The following is a 17,818-nucleotide window of genomic DNA, read 5'->3' as shown; positions in this document are numbered from 1 at the left end:
AGTTTTATAAACAGATGAGTGATAGTGTGTGTAAGGTGATTTCTAAATGAGTGAGTGTGTGTTACTGGAGGTTTCTAACTACCTTCTAAACTTGCAAAGAAAGGTCTTGAAAGAAATAGCTTGAAATGAAACTGAAAGCAAAGCATAAAAACCACTTTCTAATGGCACTAGTCACTACTCACGCTGCTGCAATAAAAAGGTAAGAAAACCACTTTAAAGACCAATTATAATATTCATCTCTTCCTAACACTCTGCTTCCAACATATAGTACTATGTGAAACACGATTAAGAAGTAGTTAGATATAAGTCTAAAAAGTAATCAAGCTCTAAGATGACAAATTATAACACCACTTTGCCTCTCTTCAACATTCTGCTTCCAACATACATTGTAATGTGTAACAAGTGAAGAAAGAGTTAGTGATATAAGTCAAAAACTACTCAAAGCAAGCTGTAATTCATTAGTATTCTGATCTCTTAAAGATAAACAGCTTATGATAAGGAGACCATCAATCTGTTAGCATACAACTTGAGAAACTAAACTAGAAATTAAGCTAGAAAACAGAGTAAAGGCAGCAACTATGAATATGACAACTGAAAATACCACTAGAGATAAAGCAAATACACAAAGACACACAATCCCGGGCTAACACCTGCAGAAAACAATCCTGATCAGTCAAAGTAAACGCTGGAAATGAAATGACAGTGAAAGTAAATCAAACTGTACATGTTTCAAAGAAAAGGAAAGTTGCTGAATTCAAAAGAAGGAAATGGCAAGAACATGAACGTAAATTTACTGTACAAGGGCTGTTATGAACGGGGGCCCTCCATCCACAAAACCCAAAGAAAGCTCAGCTACTTGAAAAAGTCAGAACAGCACTGTCTTCTATTAATTCATATGCAGAAAATTACAGTAAAAAGTGCTAAAACAGCACCTTCAAAACAGAGTTTCTGAATGCACTAAAATTGTAGCAATAACATAAACACAGCAACTAAAGACTAATTCTTAAGCGTACGCAGACGCTGGATTTTATAGGCGTATGAACAACTGCCTAATGCGTAAAACATGAAACTGAAAATTAACTGACAATCATGCTAATTAAAGGTACAGCAACACGTAAACAGGCCCGTGTATGATCTGGAGGGTACGGTCGTCATGGAGGTTGAATCCAAGGTTGGATCCTGTCTCCCATAACCTGCATAGCGTGGAGGAATCGCCATCTGGAGTGACGTGACCTTTCAGCTCACACAGCACCGTTTGAGCTGGCTTTGTTGACCGACATTTGATCCACGTTGACCGGAGGTGTGCGTGGTATTGCTGACCGAACCAATAGCATAGGAACCTTTAACACCTTCATTCCCACGTGCCCATGTGATTCATTTTTCAAAATGACACGTGGAACATAGAGATCAATGAAAAGGCTGCGGAATGACTAGATAGCTGCGGAATTGCTGAATGGCTGCGGAATTGCCAGACAGCTGCGAAATCTCTGTGCATATGTCAAAAATCTAGACAAACAGTCAAACATTAGCAAAGTTAACCAATCATTCTTAAAGACATCAAATGTAATGATCTGGGTAGGTTTATGAGGAAAATGGGGCAAAAGAGAGGGATAAGTGAGGAAAAGTTGTAGGTAATGATAGATAATTAGGTGCAAGTTAGAGGCTCTACAGTTCTGACGTCGAATCCTTCTCAAGAGGGTCCAGCCAGCAAGTCTCTTAAGCATTCACCTTTAGAGGTAGATCTCCCAAGACAAACTCTCTCTCACACAAGCAACACTTCACACCCTTCCTTGAGCTCTTTAGCAATCCCACACTTGTCACACCAACTACCTATCAAATCACACACTTAGCAGCAGTAGCCTAAGCACTAACAATTCCACACAATCCAAACTAGCTGCTCATGGCAATGGTAGAGGCATAAATAGGAGAAGGAGCCTCCATGAATGGTGGGGGGATGAGCTTATCTCCAAGGAAGGTGGCTTGAATGACGAAACAAACATGCCAGAGAAGGTAGGGCGACATTTGCAAGGCCAACAACCAGGTCTGGAGTCATCTGGAAGGCCGGCTGTTAGAACAAACTCGCCCAAACAGGATCAGCGCGAGTGCATAACTAGACTGGAGCGCTGACATTGCAAGTGAATAATAGAGAAAGTCATGTCAGCGCGACTTAATGTGAACAGAAACTGCGTTGGCTCATGAAATTCGACCAGCGCGGAAAACCCGTGTGCTTCCGCGCTGGCAGCGCATGAGTTCTGTTATGAAGCGCCAGTCAGCGCGGTTATTTTAATAACAGTCGCGATGATGATGAAAACTTTGGCAAAGTGGGTCATTTGGCCAGTTTAGAGATCATGAGCATGATTATTTTGAACTCCTGACACAGTAGGGAGACTGACAGGGAGACAGTGACAAATTACTGTGTAACATTACAAAACTCGCTGAACTGGAATGCCACCAGGAAGGATCGAAAATCTCTGATAATCAAGTACATGTAGTCTAGGCATGGGCGCAGCCATCCAAAAGACATATGAAGAAGGTCTGTGGAATGGACGCAGTGACCCAGCTAAAGAGAGCAAGGTGATAATAAGGCATGGTCGCAGCCATCCATGAAGACTCAGGTATGGGCGCAGCCATTCATCAATGAGTCATGTAATGATCATAATCATCCACAAAATCGCAACCTGGATCACAACAGACAGGGATCCAGGGTCTTGCGCTCCGTCCCGGCCCGAACAAAGTACAAGTCCAAGCATGTGAATACAAGAGTTGAAGTCGAACATGCATGAACATCGTCTGATTACCAATCAATGATGAAAACTGTTAACAGACGCGAGAGGTACCACCAATAATGACAATGGTCCTCAAGGTACTATAGGTACAATCCGCGGCGTGTGAATCAATGGGCTGGTGTCGAACACCCGCAGAATTATTCGATTGGAGGCCAATGATGTAAACCTCACGTCGAACACGAAGAACCTACCATTGAGGCATGCAGGCTCTAAGGCACCTGAAGGGAGTCTCTAAGTCACCTTCCTGGATAATGAGCTGAAGTCGACAGGAAGTGATCTTGACCAAAGGTGGGCCATAATGTTTCCCACATCATCGACACGAGACAGAGATAAAATATTTTGTGTGAGATATCAAAGGAGGTTGCACTGTTGCAGAGGTCAACTTCTCTTGAACATATCGGCGGCACGACAGTGGATTTGGTAGTATTTGACATCAAATGAGCAGAGGTCATGGTGACAAGGCAATGAGCAAATGAGAGGCCAAATACGATAACCTGAACCCACGGAGGCTAGTGTAAAACAAGATGAGAAATCCCCACCCAAACACGAATGCAGACCAGTGCCATGTTCAAGAGCGACATACTGCCAACACGACAATTATTACAGTTCCATTTTCCCCACCATTTCTGGCAGGTACCCCAATTATTTTTGGATGACAAGCTTGACGGGGATAGCATATGCTTGGAAAGTGTCATTTCGACGATGTCCAATTTCATTAAGTTTTAACGAGTCTGACAAAGGAAGAACTCGGCGTCTTTTCCTGTTTAGAGAGTCTGAAAAGACAGCGGAAAAGAAAACTCTAGGGGGGTCCTTTTTCGTAAAGTTGTGTCTCTCGAGCCCGAAAAAGCATAAAAAAATGCTCGAAAGAACCGCCCGACCAGTATGGTCGAGGAGTACTTTTCGTAAGTAGTGACTTCGACCCGAAAAAGTAGAAAAGCGGTCAGAAGTACATCTTTTTGGAGCCAATAACGAGTTCGAAACGACAAACACCCGGCAATCTTTTTAGTTTAAACGGTCGAGAAAAGAGCTTTAAAGGCGACCGCCTCTCGTTATTTTTAACGAGTTGAGAGGGAGACTCGGCTATATTTTCGTCTTTAAACGTTCGGAAAAGAGCTAAAATCAGACCTCCATTTTTATTCTATTTAACGAGTTAAAAAGGGAAAAATACTCAGAAATCTTTTCATATTTTACGAGTCAGAAAAGAGCTCAAAGGCGACTCGTCCTAGAGGAACGAGTGGTATAAAGGGTAGAAACTAGTTCCGGCAATGGTGGAACTGCTCAAAACATGTAATGGTCAAGAGGCTGGCTAATCAAAACCACTCATAAATGCGGTCCCTCAGGAAAGGTAAAACAACCAAGTGAAAGCATATGATCGGCCAAAGAGATGGTGGCAATGGAATGAAAACAACCAAGGCTCATCTAGCAGAATTTAGCAGATAAAGATAGCAATCACGAGATGTAAATCAGGTATGGGTTCATTTTTACACAAGCTTGAACCATGGAGAACTCTGCTTGGATTCGGTTTCATTTTTACACAAGCTTGAAACGAAAAACTATGCTTGTTATAAGTTCGCATGCCCCCTAGCATAATGACGCAAATCGAGGTACATGCCCCCCAAGCTTCATTGCATTCAACAAAGTGGATGGAATGAAGGTTCACTTTCGAGATCTTGGAAAGACTCGACTTGGATTTTACGAGATCTTAATCAAAAACTCGATTTGAAAAGGGAGTTGTTTCATTTTTTAATGAGGTTGACACAGTAAAAGAACTATCCTCATAACCCTTGCTTCATTTTTTAACGAGCTTGACACAAGATCAGGAACTATGCTCGAGACTCCTTGTTTCATTTTTTAGCGAGCTTGACACAAGGCAAGGAACTGTGCTCCATGCAGACTTCATCATAATGAATGGGAAGCAGAGGCTCCCAAGAGTGCCACTCCGGAGGGAAGGGCAACATCTTGTAAATCAGGGCCCAATGCCCCCAGGACACTATGCACGACGGCGGCATCACTGGATCCAGGCATGGGACGGGTGGCCACTTAGTTGATCTACGGTAGGAGAGATGCAACTGGTGGATGAAAACTAGGAGGGGACGACAACTGCGCAGGAGGGATCGGGGGACTAACGAACGAAAATTTATCGATAGTCACAATTCTTCCATCGTGCGGAAAGCAAACCACACGGAAAATCGAAGAAACGAGGGCCTCCATGGCGTAAACATAGTCGCGACCAAGGAGAAGACTAAAGTCTAAAACACCTTGGGTAACCAAGACGTCTATATAGATGGTTTTTCCTCCCAAAGTAATAGGGAACTTCGGGAGAACTCCTAGGGATGGACAGGCTCCTCCGTCGAAGGCCAACAGATTCTGAGTGACTGGCCCAAGCTGCGGGGAACCTAAAGCTTGCCAAGTAGTGTACGGCATAAGATTGACAGACGCCCCTTCATCCAAAACAGTGCCAGGTACTGCCTTAGCACAAGCATGTACTGTGATCTGGAAAGGCATATAGGATGGAAGGCGATCGGCAATCAGGCGATTCCAATCAAAGGAAGCGACCAGACTACTTGGTGGGGGAATCGTATGATTGCCCCCCATGTGCTAAAGGAACTGAAGGGGAACCTTCGGGAGCAGCTGGGTTAAGAGAGTCATTTCGGGACTCAGGAGAATCTGAAGAGACGAAAAGAACATGGGCGGGATTCTCTTCCGAAATAGAGCGAGCAAGTGGCGGACTCGAGTCAACACTCTTTCCGACCAATGGTTGGTCTGGAACAGGCTGGGAACAGCCGGGTTCGGGAAGAGGGGCCTGGACAAGAGAAGAAAATGAAGCAACTTCTTTGTCAGTAGGGGGACGATCTGCAGCTGCAGAAAGACGTTGATAACCAACGGGAAGTTGGGGTGAAGGAGCTGTAAGACTCTCCAAGGCAATGGAGGCTTTATCCATTAGTGGACAAAGGTGAAGGGGATGATTGCCTTCACAAAGTCGACAGGGGATTCGAATCTTCCCTTTTTCCTTACCATTCCCAACTGATAAGGTAGCATCGCCGTGAGCTTCAGAGGACGATGAAGGGCGGGCCGGATCGTGAGACCATACTTCTAGTACCCTGGGAATACCAGGACAATTGCGAAGGAGATGGTTGTCCTTGCATAATCGACAAGGAAACTTGACCTTCTGCAGAGGAGCAGAAGGCGGCCCGACTTCAGCTGTACTGGAGGGGATCGCGGGACTTGTAACCTCTCCCTTAGGAGCCTTCTTCTTTTTCATCTTAGCCACCTGGTTACTCGAATCGAGACTTTCACCAGGCGAAGTACAAGAGGAAGATGTAGAGGTAGGTGTCGAAGGGGAGAGGTCCACCTGAGGATCAACATGATGTTGGTCAGGCAGGGGAACTGATGGATTAGAAGCCGATACAGTAGGGACCAAAGAGGTTGAAAACAACCAAACAGGCAACCCAACAGTTAACCCTGGTAGGGACAACATTGCCATATACGGAGCACCAACGTTCCCAAGAGGAGGGAAATGACCAAGGTTCCCATCAGGAGGGGAACTTGGGTTAGTGAATCCCGGAAAAGTTGCCATCGCAAACAAAAAGAAACCTACTCAAGCTAACGCACACGAGATCTAACCAGGTAATGTTTATCGTGGCCAAATGAATTTTAAGACGCAAAGACACAACTTGACCTTTTCATGTTTTAAGAGTCGAGAAAAGGACGAAAATATGACTCTAGTCTCCTTCGAATGTTTAATGAGCACGAAGTGACAAGACGCTCACTGGCACCTTTTATTTTAAGGAGTCCAAAAAGGATCAAAAGTGACTACTCTGGAGACTCTAGGCAAAGGGTTTACCAGGCAATCGGTAAAACTGCTTATACACCTTGGCAATCGTATGAGAACCAAGGACTTCCCATACTGCAGTTAATCTTCCTGAATGTTGTGTTCGGTGCGTTACGGTTCGCAAGGCGGCAGACTCGGCTTCGTAGGGATCAAGGTCGATAACCTAGTGGGTCTCCCCTATATACGCGATGGTACGTGGGAGCTCAAATCCGTGCTAGACCACTATCGAGTCACAAGAGGAGGAATCACCCAACCGTAATGTGAAACAACAGTGACTAGGTTTAACGACGCCAGAGCACGTCTCTAGCCTAGACCTCTACAATATGAGCGTTATGTTCCAATGCGTTTTTAAGTTCATTCAGTTTATTTTATGGTTGATCTTGAATTAAGTTTCGGTTTCAGGCCCTATCGTGTGATCTCTCACAATTACTTAGATGCAAACTACATGCCAAAGAATACCATTTTGTTCGATGAATTCTAACTATGAGAGGGTTAAGAGTTTTCAACCAAACAAAATGAACTCAATCAATCAAACAATCTAATGCAGCTAATGGCAAAGAAATGACACTTTTTCTTTTGAGAACACAAATCAATGAAATGCTCTTTTCCCCATTAACTATTGAATGCAAAAGATATTAGTTCGATTTCTTTTTCCAATGGCACAATGCACTTAAAACGAATTTTGAGAGACAGCAACACCGAGTAAAGAGAAATAAGATCACTCAATGATCAACACAACAAGCGTGAAAAGAGCCGGTTGAACCCAAGAAATTGTAATCCGTGTCTGGGTAGTGAGAAGTGATCGAAACAATCCGAGGACTGATTCGATGACAATCACCTAAACAACCAAGCCAAGAAAGCAAAAGAGGAAGGTTTTCGCAAAAGCAAAGACAAGTAGTAACGAATCTTTGTGAATGAGTGATAAAACAAAGTCAATCCAGCGAAAACGGGATGATAACACCAGGTCACAGGACACAAAACAAGATCCGCCCGACAAGACTTTGCAAGCAAGTGCTTCACAGTTCAAACAATAAAAATCAAGTCATAAACCAGGTGGAAAGAGTAGGAGATAGTCAAACCAACAGGCTCAGGAGGCAAAATTGAAACAAATTCAATTCTACAGGATCAGCGCGGGTAACACTCAGCAACAATGCGCTGACCAGAAGTCACGCGTAGCAACAAAGCGTTGTCAGCGCGGAAGTACACGGCCTAGTCGTGCTGGTTCATTTTTCAGAATCGTCGCGACTGTTAAATTTACAAGCGCGATGACCACAGAGTCAAAGAAACAGCTATGCGCTGTCAACGCGACTGTTTTGATATAAACTGCGCTGAGGCTAAAAAATAGGCACAACCAAGCCACAGGCTCCCAAACCAAGGCAATAACTCTTTAAACAATTAAGACACCTCCCAGACTGAACTAGGAAGTCTAAAAGCAGAGGACTAATCCCAGATCTTTGAAAAGAGAGTAACAATCAAACTCAAAGCAAGAATGAACACAAAGAGACAAAGGCCAGCTCCCCAGTATGGTCGCTGAATTGTTACGGAGGTAAATCCTCTCTGCAGACAGAGACGATCCCTACTAGCCCAGGCCGGGTCTAGTAACAATCACACAATGCTACTACGCAAGTTCCTAATTGCAAATAAAAGGTAGGAAATGAAAACCTACTTGGATTCCAACGCTTATGTTTGGTGAAGAGACGTTGTCCTCGCTCCTTCGCTTTGGCCGGTCACAATCCTCCACGATCCTTGTGAATGGATACCTGCACACACGAAGAGAGATACAAATACAAGCGTGAAATCTAATAAATGCAATTATACATCAGTCAGAAAGGACATAACTCACATTAACCATTATAAAGACAAATGAGAGTGGAACCATAATAGTAGTCATCTATTATTAATCAATAACAGAGAAGAGTACAACCAAAGTTCTGACGTCGAATCCTTCTCAAGAGGGTCCAGCCAGCAAGTCTCTTAAGCATTCACCTTTAGAGGTAGATCTCCCAAGACAAACTCTCTCTCTCACAAGCAACACTTCACACCCTTCCTTGAGCTCTTTACCAATCCCACACTTGTCACACCAACTACCTATCAAATCACACACTTAGCAGCAGCAGCCTAAGCACTAACAATTCCACACAATCCAAACTAGCTGCTCATGGCAATGGTAGAGGCATAAATAGGAGAAGGAGCCTCCATGAATAGTGGGGGGATGAGCTTATCTCTAAGGAAGGTGGCTCGAATGACGAAATAGACATTCCAGAGAAGGTAGGGCGACATTTGCAAGGCCAACAACCAGGTCTGGAGTCATCTGGAAGGCCGGCTATTAGAACGAACTCGCCCAAACAGGATCAGCGCGAGTGCATAACTGGACTGGAGTGCTGACATCGCAAGTGAATAATAAAGAAAGTCATGTCAGCGCGACTTAATGCGAACAGAAACTGCGTTGGCTCATGAATTTCGACCAGCGCGGAAAACCCGTGTGCTTCCGCGCTGGCAGCGCATGAGTTCTGTTATGAAGCGCCAGTCAGCGCGGTTATTTTAATAACAGTCGCGATGATGATGAAAACTTTGGCAAAGTGGGTCATTTGGCCAGTTTAGAGAGCATGAGCTTGATTATTTTGAACTCCTGACACAGTAGGGAGACTGACAGGGAGACAGTGACAAATTACTGTGTAACACTTGGCTCTGTGTGAAATCGCGGTCAAGGCATTAGCATACGACCCACTACTGGGACTCCTACACCAAACGATCTGAGGTCTAATTGGGACTTATTACATGGGAGATCCCCTAACATGTTGGCGGGTCCAACATTGTCAACACCTTCTCATAAATATTTTTGTGTAAATACTTTCCCTTAATTGGATGACTTTTAAAATAAATGGGTCTTCCTTCTTGCATTAAAACAACACTAATTCCATTTCCCGAGGCATCACATTCCACAATAAAGGTTCTTGTGAAGTCTAGTGTAGATAAGACTGGTGCTTGGCACATTGACTCTTTAAGATGTTCAAAGGCCTTAGCTTCTTCTAGAGTCCATGAACATGCATCTTTCTTTAGTAATTTTGTTAGAGGTGCTACTATTCTCCTGTAATTCTTAACAAACTTGCAATATTATCCTATCAACCCGAGAAATCCTCGAAGATGCTTTAGGGTTGTTGGGATTTTCCATTCCTTGTTGGATTTAATTTTTTTAAGGTCTAATTTAACACCCTCATGAGACACAATATGACCCAAATATTCCACCTCCTGTACTCCAAAGAAACATTTGGAAATTTTTTCATATAATTGTGTCTCCTCTAATAGTTTGAGAACCTTGTCAACATGTTGAACATGATCCTTCCAAGGCTTGTTGTAGATTAGTATATCATCAAAAAATACTAACTCAAATTTTCTAAGGAAATGTTTTAAAATGGAGTTCATCAAACCTTAAAATGTGGAAGGTGCATTAGTAAGGCTAAATGACATGACCAAAAATTCATAATGACCTTCACGAGTTCTAAATTTTGTTTTTGGAATGTCTTCAGTCTTAATTTTAATTTGATGATATCCTGAATAAAGATCCAACTTGGTGAAGTATATTGCTCCATATAATTCATCCAATAATTCATCAATGACAAAAACGTGAACTTTATCCTTAATAGCGAGATTTTTTAGCTCCCTATAATCTAGACACATATGATCTGAGACATCCTTCTTATGCACCAATACTACTGGAACAGAGAAATAACTTTGACTAGGTTGAATTATATCAACCTCTAGTATTTCTGCAACAATATGTTCAATTTCATTCCTTTGGGCATAAGGATATCTACAAGGCCTGATGTTTGGAGGAAAAATTCCTAGAATCAAATGAATAACATTATCATGGTCATGAATATGTGGGAGGCCTTTGGGAGTCTCAAATACCTTGGAATGATTGTCCAAGACTTTTTGGAGATCTGTAGAAATAGATGATTTCGATGTTTGAACCTCTAGTGAGCATAATTGTGTAATTACGCCCTATTATTCTTTCTTTAGAATATTTATCATGAAATTGGAGATGATTGTCTTTCCCGGTTTCCCCGCAATATGACTTAATTCAACTTCCTTTCCTTCCCAAAAAAATTTAAGAAAAGTTCTTGAAAATTAAAAGTTATCGTCCCCAAATATTGTAACCATTGGAATCCTATTACAACATCAGCACCACCCATTGGAATGGAAAGCATTGGACTATTCAATATATATTCCCCCATGGTTAGATTGACATTATGGGACTTTCCAGAGAAATTTATAGTTCCTCCATTGGCAACCATCACTTGACACTTTGGTGCTAGATATAGGAAGTAGTCCAATTCCTTGGCTATCTTACAATGAATTAAATTATGGGTACTACCCGAATCAATCAACACTATTACCTTTTTCTTCTTGATATCTCCTTCTATCTTCAGAGTTTGAGAAGTGGTAATTATTGCCAATCCATTACATGATATGGTTTGATTCATTTATTCTTTCTCTGGGGTTGGTTCCTGGTGTATATCCTCTTCTTTTGACGTTTCTTGTTCATTTTCTTCCTTCTCTTCACAATCCATGTAAAATAGTTTCTTCTCAACACACTTATGACCTTTAGTTTCTATCACAACTGTAAAAAATCAATTTTTCTCTTTTTTCTTCCAATTGTTGTGGTGTCAACCTTGTAGGTTGTGGAAGGCTAGGAGTAGCACCACTTCCATATTTATAGTTGTGAGTGGTAGACTTCCATGTTACCATAATGTTTCTTTCATTTTTTATTCCACCCTGAATTCCTTCTCCAATGAACCAGGTTCCCAAAGGCAAACCTCATGTTGGATGTTATCTTTTAAAGTCCATACGAAGACATCCATCCTATGCTCCTTTGGAATATCATTTACCCTAATATTTAATTTTTGGAAGTCCTCAATGTGCTCTGCCATTGAACCCTTTTGTTTGAGATTTATCAATTGGCTAAAGAAGGTGTTTCTCTTTGTATCCTCATAATGTGTTATCATTTCCTTCGTAAAAATTCACCAAGTGAAAAGTGGTTTACAAGAAAAAAGCCATCGATACCATACAAATTGATTGGGTTCTAAATATAAAGTTGTAATGCATACCTTTTGTTTGTGTTGCACATTATGGAGATCAAAATATTGCTCCATATGTAGTATCCATGCTACCGGATCCTAGCCATCAAACTTCCTCATATCGATATTTGGAATATGGTGGGCCTTCAATATAAATTTAGAGTCTTTAAAATCATGATTAACATTCCTTTTGTTCTCATCATGAGTTTCATCTAATACCTTTTTTCTATTAGGAAGCATTTCTTGTAGCAACTTTGTCAAAACTTCCTTCAAACCTCCCATGTCCCCTTTTAATCCAGCCTTCAAACCTTTCATGTTTTTTTTTAATCCATCCTCAAAACCTTCCATGTATGATTTTAAATTGTTCTTCAAACCATCCATCTCAGCTTCCATTTCATTTTTGGTTACTCTTTGCGAGAGAGAAATTTATTGCACTTGGTCTCATAATTTTGATATATCATGTTGCATTTATTCCTCTTCTTCATGCACCATAGTAGAGCTTTCATGATTCTTAATAGGTGTTTCCATTTTATTTCTTAGAGTCATTATGGAATAAAACAATGATATTTATGCTTCATTATGCTCCTTGAATCACTTCAAACAATTTTTTCAAACAAAACTCATGCAAATTTTAAAAAAATACACACCTTTTTCTTGCTTTGTAGGAGCTTGATATTGAATCTGTTTTAGCTATATAATTTCTAATATCCAAGGTTTTAAATTTAATCCTAGAGTATCCCTATGAGTCTTATTTCCAATCCCACAATTCAGACTGATATTGGAGTATTCAAGGAAGAGTTATTCCCAATCTCCCACGATGGCCTGAATATAGATTGGTTCAGTAGAGCGAACTTGTACAGAATTCCACGTGTCACTGTTTTGACCTTTGGCTCTGAAAATGATACACGACAAACTACAAGCCATTAAATTTTAGTCATGTTTTATGAAATTCAAATCTGATGCTCAGAGAAAAAGTTATGAAAATTTTCCCTAGGTCACCTATTTGAGACTGAATTCTGGAGCCTACAAACACCCTAACTTCCATGGATCATATGTTCGAAAATATAGTGAAACAAGATCTAAAATTCATATACGATGTTCACCAAGATTTCGTATCTACGTGGTCTAAATTTTACCGTTAGAAGCTTCGTAGAAAAACCTTTAAAGCGAAAATTCCAATATGGTTAGTTTGAAGAAGTGAAAGCATAGAATCCAAAGCTCTGATACCAAATGCTATGGAACCAACTCATAAAATAGAAGAAAAGATATATCAACGACTTAGAAATTATCCTCTTCGAGGGGGAAACCTCCTTTAAAATACATAAATGAATAATTCTTGGATGATACAAATGAAAAGGCCTCCTTGCTATATATAGGAGTCTAAGGGGTCACAATAGCCTACATAATAATAACAATAGTGGGCTTCTATGGGGCACAACAATAATAATTTTGGGGTTACATGGTCACAAAAATAACAATAAGGGGCTACACTAACAATATTAATAAGGTGGATACACTAGTATTATAGGGACCTAACACCTACTTTTATTTTTCCTTTAGTTGATGATAGTTAGGATGAGAATCAACCTCAACTTGTTCACCCTCCTCCAATTGGGTCTATTGGAAATGAACTTACACCAACACCATCACTTTCTAAATGGGTATATACAACATGAGAATTAACTAATAATATTTCCAGTGATAATAGAAATAAACATCGTACACATTCAAAAGTATATCAAACCTCCTCTCTTTTGGATAAAATTTTAGAGACGTGATCCAAAAAAAATTGCAAAATTATTTAGCCATCCAAAATGGGACACAAAAATGCATGAAGAATACCATTCTTTAATGACAAATGGTACTTGGTATATTGTACTTATTATGAATGGAATAAAATTTGTAATATATATATGGATATAAAAAGTTATGAATGCATTAAATACAAGTGCTAAAGGACATGTTACCTAGTTAGTTTCCAAATGATTTTCTCAAGTTGAAAGGATTAAACATAATGAAGCCTTTACCCCCATAGAAAATGAAAATATCTTCCACCTTGTTCTATTCCTTTCCACCTCGCATAAAGGGATGTTAAATCATCCTTCTCACATGGTCATTTGTAAGAATAAATTTAAACATAACAATCTTTTGTCTATGTTCATAATGAGTTCAACCTTGTTTTCCACCTTAAGAAATATGTATATGATTTTAAGCAAGATACTTGGACTTGGTATACTATAATTCATAAATTTATTCTTGAACAAACTTTTGTAAGTGTCATTCTAACACCAATGTCTATACCAAGAAAGTAGTAGACCATCTCATAATATTTATTCTTTATGTTGATGACCTTGGTGTGACTGGTAGTGACCCCAAGATTTTAAACCATGTAAAATCTAGGTTTAAGAAGAATTTTGAAATAACAACTTGAGTTATTTGCATTATGTCCTTGTTCGAGTCCTAGTATTGCAAACCAAGGAGGAATTTACCTTTCCTATTCCCAAGTATGCATGTGACCTTCCTTGCAGCTTTCATATGGAATATTGTAAACCAACTCCCTCTCCCTTCTAGTAAGGATTTAAATATTTTTCCACCCGTACTACACTTGAAGTTTATGCCCTTTGTATTGTTAGTTGGTATCATTTTATATTTGATTCATAATTGTCCTAATATTCCTTTATTTTTGGTCTTGTTGTCTAGCATATACAAAAACCCTGTGGGGGACATTGAAAATCAACAAAAATGATATTTGTAATATCCAATGTATAATTCATTTTGGGATACATTAGAATTCATGGAGGACTCATTTGGTTTCACTAATTTCAATTGGGTTGGAAACCTTGATTATTGGAACCCTACTGTAGGTTATATTTTTAATCTTCATTCTAGATTCGTTACTTCGACTTGTAAGAAGCAATGAACTCTTTATTTTTCTATAGTAGAAGTATAGTATCAAGAAACAATTAATTCAAGTTAAGAAGCCTTATGGTTTGGAAACATTATCCAAGATTTTGGATTTCAGAAATGACATCCAACTACTCTGGTGTGATAGTTAGAGTGCCATCAAGCTTACCAACAATCTAATTTAACATTACATGCACTTCATCATGAATATTATTCAAGATCATGTTCTTGAATTGCTACAAATGATTAAGTTGCAGACATCTTCACAAAGTATTTTACAGGAAAAAAAAAAAAAAAAAAAAAAAAAACAAAACAAAACAAAGCAAAACATTTTCCAAACTTCAATTTATGTTCACACTGAATAAAGAAAGCTCACAACATTGTGTAACATTATGCTTGACAAGTGCTAAGTCAAGATTCACACTCTCAATGAAATAGAATTAACTATTGTCTCTAATATCAATTTCTAAATAAATATCCAATACAAAATATATTATTATTCTATTTCCCTATATAAATACATAAAATATTCTATAATCAAATAATATATTAATTTTAATTATATAATAAAAAATAACCATTCTTTAAAAATTATATATAAGCTTCACATATATTATACAACTTATAAAGCCTTTAATGTTTAATTTTAAGGATACCAAACTATATAAACTAATAAACATAGTATTCTACACTATTCAAATAATAAGATTAGATTACAACTCTCCAAACTAATTTGATCAAAATTCATAAGTATATGACCATTGGAACATTGTGCACTTTGAACAAAATTTACTTATTTTAAATGAAATAATAAATATAAAACTCTAAATCCAAAATTAAAATTGGGCATTTTTTCTCTTATTACCCTGTATAATTGAGATGATCCTATCTTGAAAGGTGTAGAATAATTGGCACTCAAAAGAATTTATTTTTAGTGAAAACTTTGTGTAATATTTAGTTAAATATTTGATCCTTTGAGACCAGTTCCATTCATGGTAGAACAATACCACTACCTTATGATTTTTTTAAGCAATTTTGGAATCAACAAAAGAACAACACCAATTTTGGAATCAACAAAAAAAACAACTTGAGTGTTTTCTTTTAATTCAATGGATCAATAATTTTTTTTTCAAAATTTAGGTTTTTTTTAAATGTATTTTCAGTTTTCCTCATCAAAATAAACTTATAAATTAATTTTGTCATATTGTCATAAAAAGGTCATTCTTGCTACCAGGTTATATATAGTGAGTTAATGATGTCGTAATAGTGAAACGAAGGATTATTTTAAATAACATTTAAAGATGTAGCTTATTAAAATACCTAATTATCAAATTAATTTGGTCATAAAAGGTTAGCTTGTTAAAAATTTAAAAATAACAAAACAACAATTTAATGACAATAATTTCTAATGTGCCTCCTGACATTATAATAATTAAATATATTCCTAACATATATTTTAACTCCATAATTTCTCAAAAATATAATCAAATATAATCATTCCCTATAATAAAATATTCATTCCTTAAGAATTGTATTTACGGGATGTTTTAAGCTTCCCATAGATTATATAACTCACAAAGAATCTTTTAATCTTAAGGATACAAAATTGTATGGACTATTAGATATAGAACTTTACCATATAAATGGCAAGATTATAATACAACTTTAGAAACTAATCTTATACTTAAACTTATTTTAAAATATTGGCCTGTAGTCTATGGGTCTAAAATCATTCTAAACCAAGTATATATTTAGGCTTCTCCTCTTAGTTTATTGCTTTTTTCACAAGGAAACACATGTAAAATGCAATAATAATTAGCATTTTCATTATAGAAGAAACATGTAAGTAAAGATTCCTAGGCCCACAGAAGCAAAACAATCCTGATTTTACCACAACCCATAGTTTGGCTCAGGGGTCACTAGGCCATTGGCTTTATTGTGACCCACAATCCGGTTTAGGGACCAATAGGCCATGTGCTCTATCATTCATAGATCCACCTCACTCAGCTTCGAATCCATCGGGCAATCCAGCTCAACCAAAACATGAGAACCACATCACACCATGACTATCTGGAAATGGAAAGGCTAGGTTGAAAACATTGTTACACCAGGAAAAACCCATGCAACGACAAGAAAATAACCACATGCAATACTATGCATGCAAAATCTAGTAAGGAAAATACACATGCAAGTCGATAACTGCAATGAAGCCTGTTGTAACTGCTTGATCCTCCCTTTCCTTGCTTGATGTTTTCTTCCTCTTGCCTTCTTTTCCTTTCTTGCTCCATTGCCAAAATTATCCAAGAAAACTATAAGTGTCCAAGAGTGAGAGAGAGAGAGAGAGAATAATGAGGGAGCTCCAAAACTCAACTGAGAAAAGGTTACCAACTGATCCTCAAAAGCCTTTTTATGAATGAGGCCTCTATTTTCTTCGTTTTCCATTATTTTCCTTCATTTTCCTCCTCACATGCAACCTGTGACCATTCACCTCATTTTTCTCCTAATTTCCATTATTTTCACAAATTATTGTGCCAAAAATTCCATTTTTCCTTTCCAAAGCCTTAGCCATTGCCTTTGTCAATTTCCTTATCCATAAACATCCAAATGAACACCCATAGGATGTCCTACCCAACATTCAACTTGGAATAAGTGTCCCATCAATTGTGGTTATAATTTTTTCCTTTATTAACTTTTATTACATGGATTTTTCACTAGGGTTGTTACATGGCTATCATCCTCTTGATAGTGATCTCATTAAAATCAATGAAAGCAATTGTCCTCACACCATGCATGATCTGATTCAATCTTCAAAATGTGATTTTATAATCCTTGAAAGTTTCAGGACTTTTTAGGGAGTTGAGTAACTTTAACTTCCATTGATGGTTATGTCAGGACCTTGCAACACTGTTAAGATCATTGATCTGAGTCAAGTTTGGTTTTCCTTGGAAAATTATTGTTTCTACATGGTTTCACTCGATGTAAAATCCTTCTTCAAATATGTTTGGCATTGTGGATAATATCTTTTTAAAATTTCAAGATTCGGTTTCTGATCAGATTCAAGTTCCTATTTCAGTTGACTCATCTTCATGCAAAACTCCTTCTCTTAATCTAGGTTTGGAGAGTGTGTCCCTCACAAAATCATGGAATTGTGATGTTTATTGTTCTAAATATTATCTATGGCCAAGGAATTCATGTCGTGTTTTGGAGAATTTAGTATC

Source organism: Pinus tabuliformis, chromosome J, assembly GCF_031772625.1.
Source record: "Pinus tabuliformis cultivar Carrire ecotype Pingquan chromosome J, CPIR1, whole genome shotgun sequence".
NCBI lineage: Eukaryota > Viridiplantae > Streptophyta > Pinopsida > Pinales > Pinaceae > Pinus > Pinus tabuliformis.
The sequence above is the reverse complement of the archived record's forward strand: the minus strand, read 5'-3'. Positions refer to the sequence as shown.